We start from the raw sequence: 14,635 nt of genomic DNA, 5'->3' as shown, positions 1-14,635 counted from the left end.
GTAAACACGAGCCTTGCAGTGCATATTAGCACAGCTCGGCGAACAGGGATCAAACTTTCAAAATAGACGTTGCAGATCAAATATGAATCAAGATTCAGCAACTGCATTGCTTATTTCTCGCATCATACATGTTTTCAGAACCGTATATTTCAGTGGATTGTTTAGGAGAAAGGTCATCAAAAGTTTAGCGAAGGTCCGCCATATTACTGTTTTGTGAAAACGAAGGAACCACAGTCTACCCAATTAGTCGTCCCATGCTCTTGTTAACCCGATTTGACATCTATCCGTCAGTACCCAGGTACAGTACCGTGTATGTTGTATTATAACGGACATCTTCATTTCGGACAGTTCTCTGAAGTTAGGTGCGTTTTTGAATACGACATTTTTGTTCGGATCGATGATAAGAATACGGAAATGTTCTTGCACAATATATTAATATATATTAATGTTATAGATTGACGTTCCAAGATAAGGCACTAATGTCCATGTCGAATTTGGAAATGGCCAGATTTGAATGGACTAAATGAGCAGAATTTGTATGATCTGCCATTGCATAGAGAGGGTCCTTGTATTTAACAAGACTGCTTACTCGAGTCTGATTACTTGAGTCTTACTCAAGACTGATTCTTCTGTGAAAGTGAGTCGACAGTAATAACCTGGACAATACATCTCTGAAGTGTTTCAATTTCCAGATTAAAATAGAAACAATGCGAATATGACTCCCAGTCATGTATTTCTGAAAGAATGGGAGATTTACAGACAGAGCCTGTATAAGAGCAAATACAGCTTCATAAAAATGGATTTTGAAAATATAACTACTGGGCCTGTGGACCAGCATTGCCTATTATCCCCCAAAGAGTCACTTGTTCAGGTGGTCATCACCTGGAAGGGATATACTATATAGTGGTTACATTTGCCAGGAGGAAGAAATCCAGGCATGGGCCAGATAAGTGGAGAAAACATATATCGTACACAGTCTAGGGTAGAGACCTAATTAGGTCACATGGAGGCGTACAGGCATTAACACGTCAGACACAGGTGAAGTCCTGTTTGTGCAGAGATTATTGGTAAGTCTTGGTCACAGTATGACCAAGTCTGGCTTCGTGTAAGGCACAGCTGATAGATTGAAACCTGCCCATAAGTGTCCTCAAAAGTGCAAAGGAATGAGGTGATGAAGGTCTGTCCCCATAAATGTAGCATAACAGGAAATTGGGGTTTGATATCTGGCACGAGTAGATAACATATTTCAGAAACCTCCTGTTTTCATCCATTTGGGCCATCACTGTTATGATATACTGTATGTAAAACATTAAGGTTGTTAAAATTATCAATGTTTTTGTATGTTGTCATCATTCTTTTTCGACCTCTCAACATAGGATAGATACAGTGAACTGTGTGTCCAGATAGAAAGTATATAACATACAGTCCATAATCATATTCACCAGCTGCTCTTGTTGCAATAGTGCATGTGCCACATTAGTGCATGACGACTAAGAGCTAGATATTATACATGTCAGTGCAATTAAACTATAAAAACTGTATGGAAGCAAAAATATTTTATGCCTTTCACTGTACTGTATACTATATTTTGATGATTATATTTTTTTCATAGAAGATTTTTGCAGTATAATTATCAGTCCTTAATTCCACTGATTTTGTTATTAATTTTAAAAATGCTAAATGCATGACGCTTTACATCTTTATCAGGAGCATTTTGATAGACTAATACTGTCATTAATCATTGCGACAGATGTATCATGTATGTATGTTTATGTGTAGAATTAAAAAATTTTCTGTGTAAAGAACAGTACATATAATACTACTAGAGAACATTTCAGCCTTTGGGTTTGCTATTTCTTGCTATTTATTTACCGATGCATTGATTTTCCTGTGTTTCTCCACAGACTGTAGTCTGTATTGATCAACACGAAGTGAGATCCTCATGAGGCAGTACAGCTGATCGCAAGCTTGTTTAGCCACGCCACTTTCACCTCAATGCAGTCACTGTTCACACTTAAAATGTACATTCTGTGCAAAGGTAGTCATGCACAGTTTGACACAAAAAGCTGAAGGTACATTCACCAAAGGCAAAAAAAGAATTCATTATAAAACAGCTGAGCAGCGTGGGACCATTTAAAGACCGACTGATGAGGTGAAATTAGATGGTATTTGCAGGGGCCACCTTGGAGATAATTGACCAGTTATTTACAGGGCCAGAAATATCCTGTGATGAGGTGCATAACGAGGAGTGGCACACAGGACAGACTATTAATGTAAATAACCAGTGATAGAGAATGCTTTATTTCTTGAGCTGATAGCACAGATAATTTTACTTTAAAGACAAAATTTAAATGAATTTTTCCCTCAATTTAGACAATTCTTCATAACCATATGAACATTTCTTATATTATATAAACTGGATGAGATTGTAATACTTGTATTGGTGTGTATTTTCACACCAACATTTTTTTCCATCCACGTCATCGCATACCAGCGGACATGTATTTAGATGAAATTAATGTAAATTTTCTGTTCCCCTCCAGTCAATATCTTTTCAAGCAGCGGCGCATATTCTTCCCCCCAGAACCACAGGCTATGACTCTCCTTCCCCCTCCTCATTAAACCCTCCAAAAATTCCCCCCGAAAGATCCGTTCCCCTCGCACATACTTCATATCACGGAATCTAGTGCTGCTCTAACTTCCGCTTCAGCGTGTCTTTAAAACATCCAAAAGACTAAACAGTAAGAAACTTACTGAAACTTAAATTACAACTCAGACTTAAACATGGAGTCAGAATAGGGATAATACTGATGCTTATAAAATCAACTGCATTGACTGACAATGTCATTTTCACTTTTACTGTACATCTGTTTTCCCATTATTTCCCCAAAATTATTTTGCATAGCATTAGTTCTAATAAAATGAAGAGTGAGATATGGTAAGGTGTCCACTGGCCTGATGTAGAGTACAGCACTGTGGGATAATGTAGACATGCGTAGTCCCTATGATTTCACCTGTGGGACAGCGGCTGATCGCGGAGCCTGGGAAGAGTGCTCTGGCAGGGCAGATGGGAACGGAAAGGAGGGGTACGCTGTTATCCAGGGAGGGGGAGGACTACCGCAACCAGCTGACCACAGGGTCTAGTTCCCAGGGCTAACCGAAGCCTCACTTCAGGGGAGAGGCCTCAAGATTCCCTCCAGGGCGCTGCTGGCATTTCTCCAACTGTCAGTGTCAGGCACAGGCTCTCACAGCCTCCAATGGGTTCAGAAAGGAGGTAAAGAGAGGCCTGCGCATTAATGAATAGTATTTGATTGGCAGAATGCCTGAGTAGCTCAGATCACCTACTTCCACACTGATTGTCTGCTTGTGGCTGTGGCTAGAGCACAAATGGCATATTCTTTGTCATGCCTAGTGTTCTTCAACAATAGGCACAACATATCTGACCTGCTTGCCTCATTTCTGCATGGTTTGCACTTTTCAGGCAGCATAAATCTCTCCCCAATTTCGATCGTAATTAAATGTTAAGCTAGCAATTTCATGATGTCTGTTAAAAATTCTGTATATTGGCTGCTGTCCTTACAGTTCTCATGAAACAATATGACAGGAATATAGTTATATGTTTAAAAGCCAGTTGGCTAATTTGCACATACACTCAGTGACCACTTTATTAGGTAGACCTGTACACCAGCTTGTTAATGCAATTATTTAATCAGCCAATCATCTGGCAGCAACTAAATGCATAAAAGCCTGCAGATGTGGTCAAGAGGTTCAGTTGTTCACCAAATGTCAGAATGGGGAAGAAATGTGATCTAAGTGACTTTGAATGATTGCTGGTGCCAGACAGGGTGTTTTGAGTATCTCAGAAACTGCTGATCCCCTGGGATTTTCACACACAACAGTCTGTAGACGTTGCAAAGAATGGTGTGAAAAACTAAAAACGTCCAGTGAGCAGCAGTTCTGCCGGCAGAAACGAGTTGTTAATGAGAGAGGTCTGAGGAGTAGGGCCAGGAAGGTGACAGTAATGCAAATAACCACACATTACAACAATGATATGCAGAAGAGCATCTCTGAACACACAACGCGTTCACCTTAAGTGGATAGGCTATAGCAGCAGAAGACTTAATACAGTAAAAAATAGGACTAATAAATACCTAATAAAGTGCTCACTGAGCGTATATTTACAGTACATATGGGACTGTTGTGGCCAGAACTGGTTCACATGCCTTATTACCCATCACAAAAAAAACAAAAAACTAAAAAACTGATAAGGGTACAAAAGTATATCCAAAAACATGATCTGTGATAGGGTGTGATTTTACAAAATTACATTTTAGAAAATTATTCAGCCAAGGGTGAAAATAACAAAATGATTACTGGCACTCTGAGTAATATACTTTGACAGCAGCAATTTAATATCCACCACGGCATGTTATTACTTTGTTAAATTCACCATTAGCCTCATCGTCACAGTGTTTTACTGGGGTGAAACTTCCTGGGGTGGAACTCCAGATGTGTCCCACAGTGCCTTTGGGGTTTCTTATGGAAACTGCACAAAAGGTCTGCTGGGAAATGTGGAGCAATAGAGCCAATCAGATTAGTTTGACTTGTTGACTCCTTATAATGTTTTACTTATGGAATATATTACTTTTAAAAATGGTGGATAGTGTTTTCTCATCTAAGGGAAACTGTGGAGTAGCCTATATCAGTAGGCATTTGCCCATTTGTGGAAAAGTAACAGGTGTGTTCTAATTAGTATGCTATTAAATTGCATAAGGGTATAGGTACGATAGCTAGGGATTGGACAACAAGGTCTACCAGAAAGCTACTTATCAATAAGGGATTCTATTTACAAAGCATGAACACCATCCTTTATGGTTACTGAATTTTAGATTAATTATGTGCCTTTTTGTCTCTATTTCTATGAGCAGTGCCAAGATCAACAAGGTATAGAAGGTATTAACAAAATACTATACCTCAAAGTATTATTGAAGAACATACATTTTTCTGCTATGGTTATTATGGTTTATGACAATCCCACCTGACCAATAATTGTAAGTACAATTAAATGTAAACATTGTTCAAAGAACGCATTTCATAAATTGATAGATTAATGATTTACACATTGTACAAAATATCCAAAATATGTCAAATAGTGCAGCTACATGATTAATCAATTCAAGAAAGGGAGACATTAACTACCTCATTAGAATGGAAGCACCTTGCAATTACTGCATCCAACAAAACAGCTATTTCAAACTGCATGATACATGTAAGTTAGCTAACATTGTGCAACTATTTAGCAAAATGTAGTGGCTAGTTTGTGAAGGTTTATATATAATAATGTTAACTTTTATTTTTGAGGAAAGGCTTAGAAACTTCAAACACATTGTTGCTGTTGTATGAATTAACTTTGTTAAAAAGGACACAGTTTCAAAGGCGAAATCAGTATTTACTCATGGAAATATACGGTATGTGACTATTAGTACTGATTGCAGCATTAGTCTACTGTAGGTAGAATTATGAATGGAATTGCTAATAAAGTTCAAGGTAAATGTTGAAGTTTCAGTGTGCCACATTCTTCCCGGCCTTCTTGCTTTTTGTTTGAGTGTAGGGTATGGAATGATGTCACTCTCTCCTCTCAAAGCAAGCTGCTGTAAATTATATGAGAACTTGCAGATGTAATAATTACCTTTCATCCATTTCTCTTGCATGTTGATAATTGTCCAATTTTATTTTGTTCACCATTGTGTGGCTTAAAAGTACAGGAAGCACCAAGAAGAGTAAATCCTTTGATGGAAACACATTCATCCAAGTCATTAGCTCTCCATTCTGTGCAGTTAATTACATCTCATTAGATTTGAATGGGAATACAGTACTTTCATCCCAGCCCCGAGCAGACACTGATCTGTTATTAAGAGCATGTTTTTGTTGCTTCATTCTGAGAAAAAATGGAACATTGTCTTGGTTGAATTCAGTGAAAAATATTTTGATTTTCAACCGCTGCAGCCGGCTGTGATTACTGAGTTGAATGGCACTCTCGTCGGAGGTTTAAAACTTGACATACAAACAAGGTTTCATTCTCACCAAGCCTTATTTCCCTCTGCACCTACAGTTGATTAATTTTGTCTGAGACCACAGCTGCTAATCACTGATGCATTTCTGCACAACAAGCCTTCAACTGCAGACTGCCACATATGGATCTTTAAAAACAATTAACACTAATTAGCAACAAACAACAACCAAACAATAAAAAAGTTAGATGCTGAATTAATTGCTGCATAAAAAGCAGTGGCAGCTGGCTACATGAATTTCAGAGGAGAGTGCGCTAGAACACCCCCAAAAGCTGATGGAAGATGAAACATTAACTGGATGTGTTGTATATAGTAGTGGTTCTCAAACCCCAAACACTTGAGTGAACACAAGTTCTTTCATAATTTTTTCTTAATGCTATTAACATAATATCATTTGCTTTGTTTTGAATTATTTACCAAATCGCTTTAGTGTCCACGTGTTCACACTTTCACCAATGGGACCTGTTGATTTTGCCATCTTTTAAATGAATCAATGAAAAAATATTTTCCTAAATTCCTATATTTACAATATACAGTGCTGTGGGCACATTAAAGTATGGACTACCAGTTTTAATTACGCATATTTGCATCCATATTGGGTGATCCATTTAGGAATTACAGCCCTTCATTTTTATACATAATTCCCCATTTTAGGGCAGGAAAAGTATTGGGCAATTAGCTGCCCAGCTGTTTCTGGGTCAGCTGTGAGTCTTTGCATCATTACCTCATGCACAAGAAAGCTAACAAAAGGTCTGGAGTTGATTCTAGGTGTGGAATTTGCATTTGGACTCTAAATAAGTTTTTTGCCTCTAAATAAGTGCAAATTGAAACTGACAGTCTGCATGTTAACCTCATGTTCTTTGTTTTATTTCAAATCTAATGTGCTGGAGTACAGGTCCAAAACAACAGAAATTGCATCACTGTCCAAATACATGCAGCCGGCAGCGTAGCACAATGAGCACAGTGTGAATATGGGCCTTTCATTCCTCTTGGCACGCATAGCTATCTCTGACATAATGTGGCTGAAGGGTAAATTATCCTGTTTAAGATTGTGGCATTGCAGTTGTGAATGAAACCAGCATACATATGGGTGCCCAGGAGGAAACTTTTGAGCCGCTGGTGTAGAGCAGCATGCAAACCCAGACAATGACTTCAGGTCTCCAAGCCCGAGTCAAGGAAAGTAGGGTAATGGGATGGCCAATGCCCCGTTTCAGGATCTATTTTAGCATCGCAGTTTAATGCATAAGGGTTCATCCAGCCATTCGCCAGAAGCCTGCAGTATGCTGTAAGTTCAGGTGTGCAACCAACCAGAACAGCCAACAGCTGTGTTATGCATGTCTTCATGCCTGAGTGCACTGGCTACCTGTATTCTGCAAAACAAAAAGAGTGCACCCACCAATTACGCTCACATATGATAGTCATAATTCAAATGGTATTTATTACTGACTGATGGTGGGTGAGAAGGCAGATAACTACATTAAAAGTTGTTTTTTTTTGCAGCTGTGGTCCTTTTACTTTTGCACACTTCAGCATTTTTAATTATGAGGAGGAATGATTTAAAGTAAGAAAAGCTCTCTCTGGTCCACCATAACTAGAATGAGGGGTTGAGAATTAATGGGGGGTTGAGCAAATAACTGCTATGCTATAAGATTAACTACTATAAGCAAAAGAAGAAACAGATGCTGATGGAAAAAAGTCAAGCTTAAACAGATTGAAGACAGATGCAATATGTTTTCTCCCGCCTTGCCAGAGATCTCTTGTGACATCAAAAAATTGATCAAAATATTTTTTCACCAGTATAGTACTGTTTAGTAGACAAAAAATATCCTGAGAGTAGTAACGTAATGTTTACAGTGAAACAATTATGTGAGGTGTACAAGGTGAATCCCATTGTCAAACTATTGTCAACTCCTGTCCTGTCTCATATTCAGTAAATGTGCAAGCATTTATATCCACAATGGAAGAGGCAAATGCATTGCACAGACACAGCTGGCTAAAAATCTAATATGGAGAAGGGATTTGTGATTCAGGTCCGTCTGGAAAAGGGAGAGCGCTAGGGACAAGGACATGGGCTGGCTGAATCACCCAGAGATTCCACCTCCTCACTTTCAATTTTCGGCCTTGTTTGTCCGTATAGGTGTGGACACCATGTGGACTGGACTAGTGTAGATGTGCTGAAGGTGACTGACACATGAATAGGAGAGATTGGCATTGTGCCACTCAGCAAAGTGCTTCAGCACTGGGCAGCATCGTAGACGCTAACAAGTTTCTGCAAAGACCTGATCGTTATTAGATACAGTCTACTGGGTACCATGCTAAAGGCTACAGTAGTTATGCCTTGCCCAGCATTCAAGCTTTCTGGTTAAAAGGTGTTACTGCTGCCACACACACCTGTATTTGCTCACATGAAATGGAAAATGGTTGGTATCAAAAATGGACGGACTTCCATATTGCCAGATAAGCTAACTAATATACATAACGAAGGATTCATTGGCCTTTCAAGCAGCTGTGAAAGTGACCTTGTGTGGCCTATTCCCAAGGGGAAGGAGGGGGTCTGCGTGTTCTCCCAATTCTGCTGTTGCTGTGACACATTGTGAAAGCTTCCACACTCCTGAGCTTCAAGTGCATTTGAGAAGGACTAAACAATGCAACGGACCATTCTCCTTGCAGCTCTGGGAAAAGGCAGCATACCTTTTCCACAGGAGAACTGGAACACGCCTAGCCTGAGCTGGAACTGAATGTGACCTAGTAGCCTGTAGGACTTGGTGGCCAAGCATAGCAGCTTGAATATGCTGTGACTAGGGTCATACTAACTTTGTTATTTAGTTACTTTACACTGGTTACATCCATAAACAAATGATTACATGGCTTTACCAGTAGTCACAAAAAGAAAATGATCGCCATGTTTGGTGCAATGATTTTCGTGAAGGTTGAGGGCATGAAATTAGTGCACACTCCAAATCTGGGTTCTGTCAAGTATGGAAGAACACATTTGGGGATTTGCGTGTATACTTGTTGTTTTGACTTGAGGCTCGGAACCAGGGGCACCTTTTAAATGTCAGCAAGTCCCTCAGTACTGATAGTCCTCCTCTATTGTAAAGCAAAATGAAAGAGGCCTCTGGTAAATTCCTGGTAAAAGATAGTGGATAAAATAATCTGTACACCCAGGAAAGTGACAAAATATAACAATTCCCATGCCTCTAAACCAGAGTAGCTTGGTGCACAGTGATGGATGATCAATATTGGATGATCAATATGTGGTGTTAGAGAGAATAAGATCTGAATCAGAGCATCGCTGTGTTTTTTTAACCCCCCAACCCAACCTCTGAAATGATTCAAGCGTTCTTGTTCAGAATGAACACATGTGAAACGATGCAGAGGTTAGTGACTGTACTTGCTTTGCGCTCAAATTAAAATGTGTGTAATTCATAACGGAACTCAGCCAGTCAACTGCAGTGTTATGCTGGTATGATCCCAGATAAAATATCAGTGCCTGGACTTTGTCTGCAGTCCAAGACTGAGGTTTTTCCAAAACACAATACTAACAGCCGTTGCGCACGCTAAGTGGTATGCGATGAAACTGTCACAAGGTCAGAAGCCTCCTGTATAGAGAACAGCAGATGAACAGCACTGTTGACACTGCAAACATCGTAACTGTCGTGGTGGTAACAGGCGACAATGGAAACAAAACAATGGTATGACCAACTCTATTAAATCAAATGGCATGCTGCAGTATTCCCTTTTAAAGGAGAATAAGCTATAAAGTCTGTATAATTGTGATTAGCTATTAAATACTCATTTCCCCCTTTCTCTCCACCTATTCCTAGTCATTAGGAATGCCGTATTTTATATTACAATCATGCTGTAGTGTACAAGACTAGAAAAGTCCTGACCCATTAACCCTTCTGATCAGCATTCCCAGTCGAAAAGACATCAGCTCGCCTGGGTTGAATTCCTTGGCTGAAAGAATGAGGGAATTTAATTGATTTAAATGTTTATTCCATCTCAAGATCTACATATGAGCCCATTCACACTTGAGTGCGTGACAGTTCAGGATTGTCTCATATAAGCAACAAGTGCCAGAGTGCATGACTGCTCTGGACATTCTTAAAAAAACTAACAAAAAACAAATTACAATCCGGAGGATCACAACTGTAAAGTAGCAGCCTTGATTTCAAATAGTCAGCAGAAGTAAATTATGATGACATGTGGGGCGACATGGCTCAGGCAGTAAGAGCAGTCGTCTCATTGGCTCAGGCAGTAAGAGCAGTCGTCTCATTGGCTCAGGCAGTAAGAGCAGTCGTCTCATTGGCTCAGGCAGTAAGAGCAGTCGTCTCATTGGCTCAGGCGGTAAGAGCACTCGTATGGCAGTCGGAGGGTTGCCAGTTCGATCCCCCGACAGGGCTGTGTCGAAGTGTCCCTGAGCAAGGCACCTAACCCCCAAATGCTCCTGACGAGCTGGTCGGTGCCTTGCATGGCAGCCAATCGCCATTGGTGTGTGAGTGTGTGTATGAATGGGTGAATGAGAAGCATCAATTGTACAGCGCTTTGGATAAAGGTGCTATATAAATGCCAACCGTTTATATTTACCATCATCATGGAGAAGAAAATTTTGACTACACTGTTGAACAGCTATGATGTCATGTTTTTCTGTAACAGTTGTTAATTTAAGAGAATAGTGCAACCTAGCAAGTGTAGATCATCATCACTTTTTTGGAGTGAGGGAGAAACTTAATTCTGATAACTGGCACCAAGACCATGTTTAAATGTTAACCTTGTGCTAAGTATAATTTGGAACAGGTATGGACTGTGAGTATCATTATGTGTTAAGGTTTAGACCTTAGGTGCTGACGCAAGGTTTCTTCCCATGTATGTTTATGACATATTTTGATTAGCAGTCAAGGTTACCCTCCCAGATTGGTCACGATGGTTGCCGCTGTTGTTTCTCAGAAGATAAAAATATTTTATCACTAGCAGTGTGCGAACAGGGCATACACAAGAAAGCGCCATTGTTTTGGAATGACCGCCTACCATGTGTAAAGTCCATAACTTGTAACCTAATTACCGCTGTGTATTTCTAGGCATTTCCTCTGACCCGTGTGCTCCTTTCCTTTGAACGTGTGACATCGCCTGGCTGTATTTATTGCCTGCCGACAGCCCACAGACCCACCCACAGAACCCCTATGAGTAGGGCAGCACCTGGACTGAGATGGGTCAGTTCAGCAAAATACTGAAAAAAAAGTCCACCAACAAAGGCCATTTTCTAATTAGCCCACTGCCACTGAATGGATTTAGTGCATATATGGTTCTGAAGAAGAAAATATATTTGAAAACATATCAAAATGGAAAACGTATTCAGTGTTTGTGCAATGCAATTTTTCTTATTGTGAATTGACTTCTTCTAACACATTTTTCTCCCCCTTTTTAAAAAGTGAGTGGAAGGTCCACTCTTCTTACTGTGTATATAGTATTGTGTGTTATCTAAACAGGGAGAAAGCAGAGAGAGAAGGGCTCACAGCTCAGATAGATGCCATGGCAGGGGGTCTGAACTGAGGTGGCTGGAGAGTTGGCCACCCTATGGACTGCACCACGTGACGTGCCACAAATACATTTTGTGTGGGTGCATTTTGAACATCCAGGCCGCTAAAGAAGTATTTTTGTATGTTATGGTTTGGAGGATCTCCTAGCATGGACTACAGTAGTGGAGACTGGCACACTTAATGCTGGCCTATTCATAATATTTGAAGCCCTGTCCATTAGTGTGATGTTATCAGAGTTTATAATTCAGTTTTTTTTTTCTTTATAATTTTGTGGGTTTAGTCAGTGATCCTGTTCTTCAGAGACTGATGGGGTTTTCCCCCAATGAGGGATCCAGTCAGCATGGGCCAGAATTGGCACTGCACCCATCCCATCCCGAGGAGTGGTAGAGAGAGCAGGAGAGTAAGTAGAGATGAAAGAAGCGATGGACGCGGAGGAGGAGGGGGAATAGATGGTGAGGAAGATGATGCCTTGCGCATGTATTCCCACCTTCACTGTATTATTTGCTTCCTCACTATCTCAGTGAAGTGGCTGTTATGGCACTTGCACTTTGGCCCTGACTGCTCACATTGATGGAAGAGATTTAGGCTGCAGATAGGAGTGAGAGGAAGGAGTCGGGCGGTCAGTGAGAGATGAAAAGAGCCGGTGAAGGAGCAGTGGTCATATTGGGATCATAAGTGCGGGGCAAAGCGCTCGACAGCAGCCCTGAACCCTCCACTCTGCAGGGCACTCAGGTAGCGCCTTTCCTTTTGACTTTACCGCTTTTCACTTTACACACAAACACACATGCCATGAGATTATACCTGGCGCACACTCTCACACGGGCTGTGCCGTAAGTTGCTCTGTATTGTATAGTTTACTCTATATTTACAGTTTCTGTATTTTATAGTTGTCTAGAGTCAATTAGTCCATTTGTGTCATGCTTATTCAAATATATTTACTCATGTTCTGTTCTATATCATCACCAATAATATAAAGTGACTCGTCCATTTCCTTCCATTTTCTTGGCCATACTATCCAGGACAAGTGCATATTTAATTTAATTTAATCTAATATAATATTCCATCAATCTGCAAATTAAAACCTTACATGACTGACTGCATGCTGTAAACAGGATGCAACGGAATTTACTTGTGTTCATTAAAACGGACAGAAATTACATAAATAAATGTAAACACAAGCTACATAGTGTGGGATTAACCTGAATTATTAAATGCTGTGGTTTGTTAGTACTGTAATTTACAATGTATTATTGAAGAAAACACAAGGTCAGTCTTGCGTAATGATTTCTTGAGTTTGCCCACACAGGAACCAACAACCCAGTGTTCCTCTTCGCATAAACAACTGTGGACAGAAACATGGCAATGGGACCGGACAGGAAGACCAGGAACCCCCACCCCCACCCCCTCCTCTGTTCCAATAAACAGAGAGGATGATGGGAAGGTGGGAGTGATGACAACTGTCTTTGGGGCCCATAACCTCCATCCTGTTTACAGGGCATTGATAATGCCAAACACGTGTCAGTGCCTCGTGGCTCTAGGATGGTGGGAGCCATACAGGGGGGTGTTGGGGTGGGGGTCCCTGTCACGAGAGAGACACTGCATCTGCAGTCCTGTGAATAAGCAAACAGGAAAACAAAGAAGGCCCACACTCCACAGGCCTGACCTGTCTGGCCCTCTTTCTTTCTTCAGAAATATTTACTATTCAGTGCATTTTTTTGTCGTCTCAGACCCCACACAGACATCTCCTTGAATGAAATATTTATCAGCCTTCTAAAGGTCAATCAATTTGGTAGCCCCTTAGTACAGTGTATATTTCTATTCTCAAAGTTCCTGACTCAAGCTTCTGTTTGGTATGTATGTTCATTCATAACAGCATAGATAAAAACATTGATACTTTTCAACATATGGTTCTATGCGCCTTTGAATGCGTTCTCAAGGCCACTGTTACATTAAGGTTGTTACGGTTATTTGCAGAGGTTATTACACAACAACATGGCTGTTTAAGATTATTTGGCAAGATCTGCCAAGGTACTGTGTCCCAACAATGGAGTATGGGCTTGTCTTAGTAACACCCTTGAGTGTGTTTAAAATTTCCCAGTTTTAATTCAAATAAAGAGTAAAAAAATAGATTGCTGATTGAAATCACACAAGAGAACTTTCTCCCGCTTTAAGTATGTTGGAAATGTTGCGTGAAAGAAAGCCAGAGCTTCTTCTGACTAGATAAATGGCTCATCAATTACACTGAGGAATTGGGAAAGTGTTTTCGCAGAGTTCAGTGACAGGATGAATTTTCTTAAGGAGAGGGACTCTTTTTTTCAGCTTGGCAGAGGACCAGCAACTGGGTAAGGAGAACAAGGGGGTGGGGTGGCGCTTAATAAGAGATTCAGCAGCGTATGCAGTTCTGGATGTGTGTCTGTTTGTGTGGACAAAGAAAAGAAACAGCTGCTCTTCAGCGGGAGTCCAAATGAACTATGCAGCACGGCGAAGAAACAAAAGCACTCTCGCCCCTTATCTAATATGAAACGGAGGACCTGGTTCTCCCTCCATAACCAGGCCGTCTCATCTCTTTCCACTGCCCCTTGCTATACATTTTCAGGAATTAAGTCAACTTCAGTTTTCCATGGCTGTTCATGCGACCTCACCACCTCAACAGAGACCATTTACAGGAGTGCTGTGGGAATGCCGTATATTTGGCTGCATTCTTTCAAACTGTAACTGGAGCACTCTAAACCAAGCCAGCGAATGCAAGATAACAGGAAATGAGTTACACTTGAGAAAAGACCTCCAACTGGCCAAAGAAAGGCTTTATCTTCAGTGATTTTATGATAATTCTAGGTCAGGAATTATGTGAGTCCTGATGTTTTGACCTTCTTAGACCAGTGGTGCAGTTTGGTGGGTTTAGTACTGAACTCAAGATGGCGAGCCTAGGCCACTGTCTCTCAGCTGAACATTGATACCACTTAACCAGTTAATCTCTGACCGAGCATGCCAAGAAATTATATGTTTATGAAAGGGGGGGGGGGG

At 40.6% G+C, this 14,635-nt stretch overlaps 1 protein-coding gene across 3 annotated transcripts in view; it reads right to left on the bottom strand.

Annotated features, from left to right (window-relative positions):
• npr1b (natriuretic peptide receptor 1b) overlaps positions 1-14,635 on the bottom strand; it is a 57,997-nt gene that overhangs the window by 20,749 nt on the left and 22,613 nt on the right. The gene's annotated exons all lie outside the window — the stretch shown is intronic.

The sequence above is a fragment of the Conger conger genome, chromosome 1 (genome assembly GCF_963514075.1).
Source record: "Conger conger chromosome 1, fConCon1.1, whole genome shotgun sequence".
Taxonomy (NCBI): domain Eukaryota; kingdom Metazoa; phylum Chordata; class Actinopteri; order Anguilliformes; family Congridae; genus Conger; species Conger conger.
The sequence above is the reverse complement of the archived record's forward strand: the minus strand, read 5'-3'. Positions and strand labels throughout refer to the sequence as shown.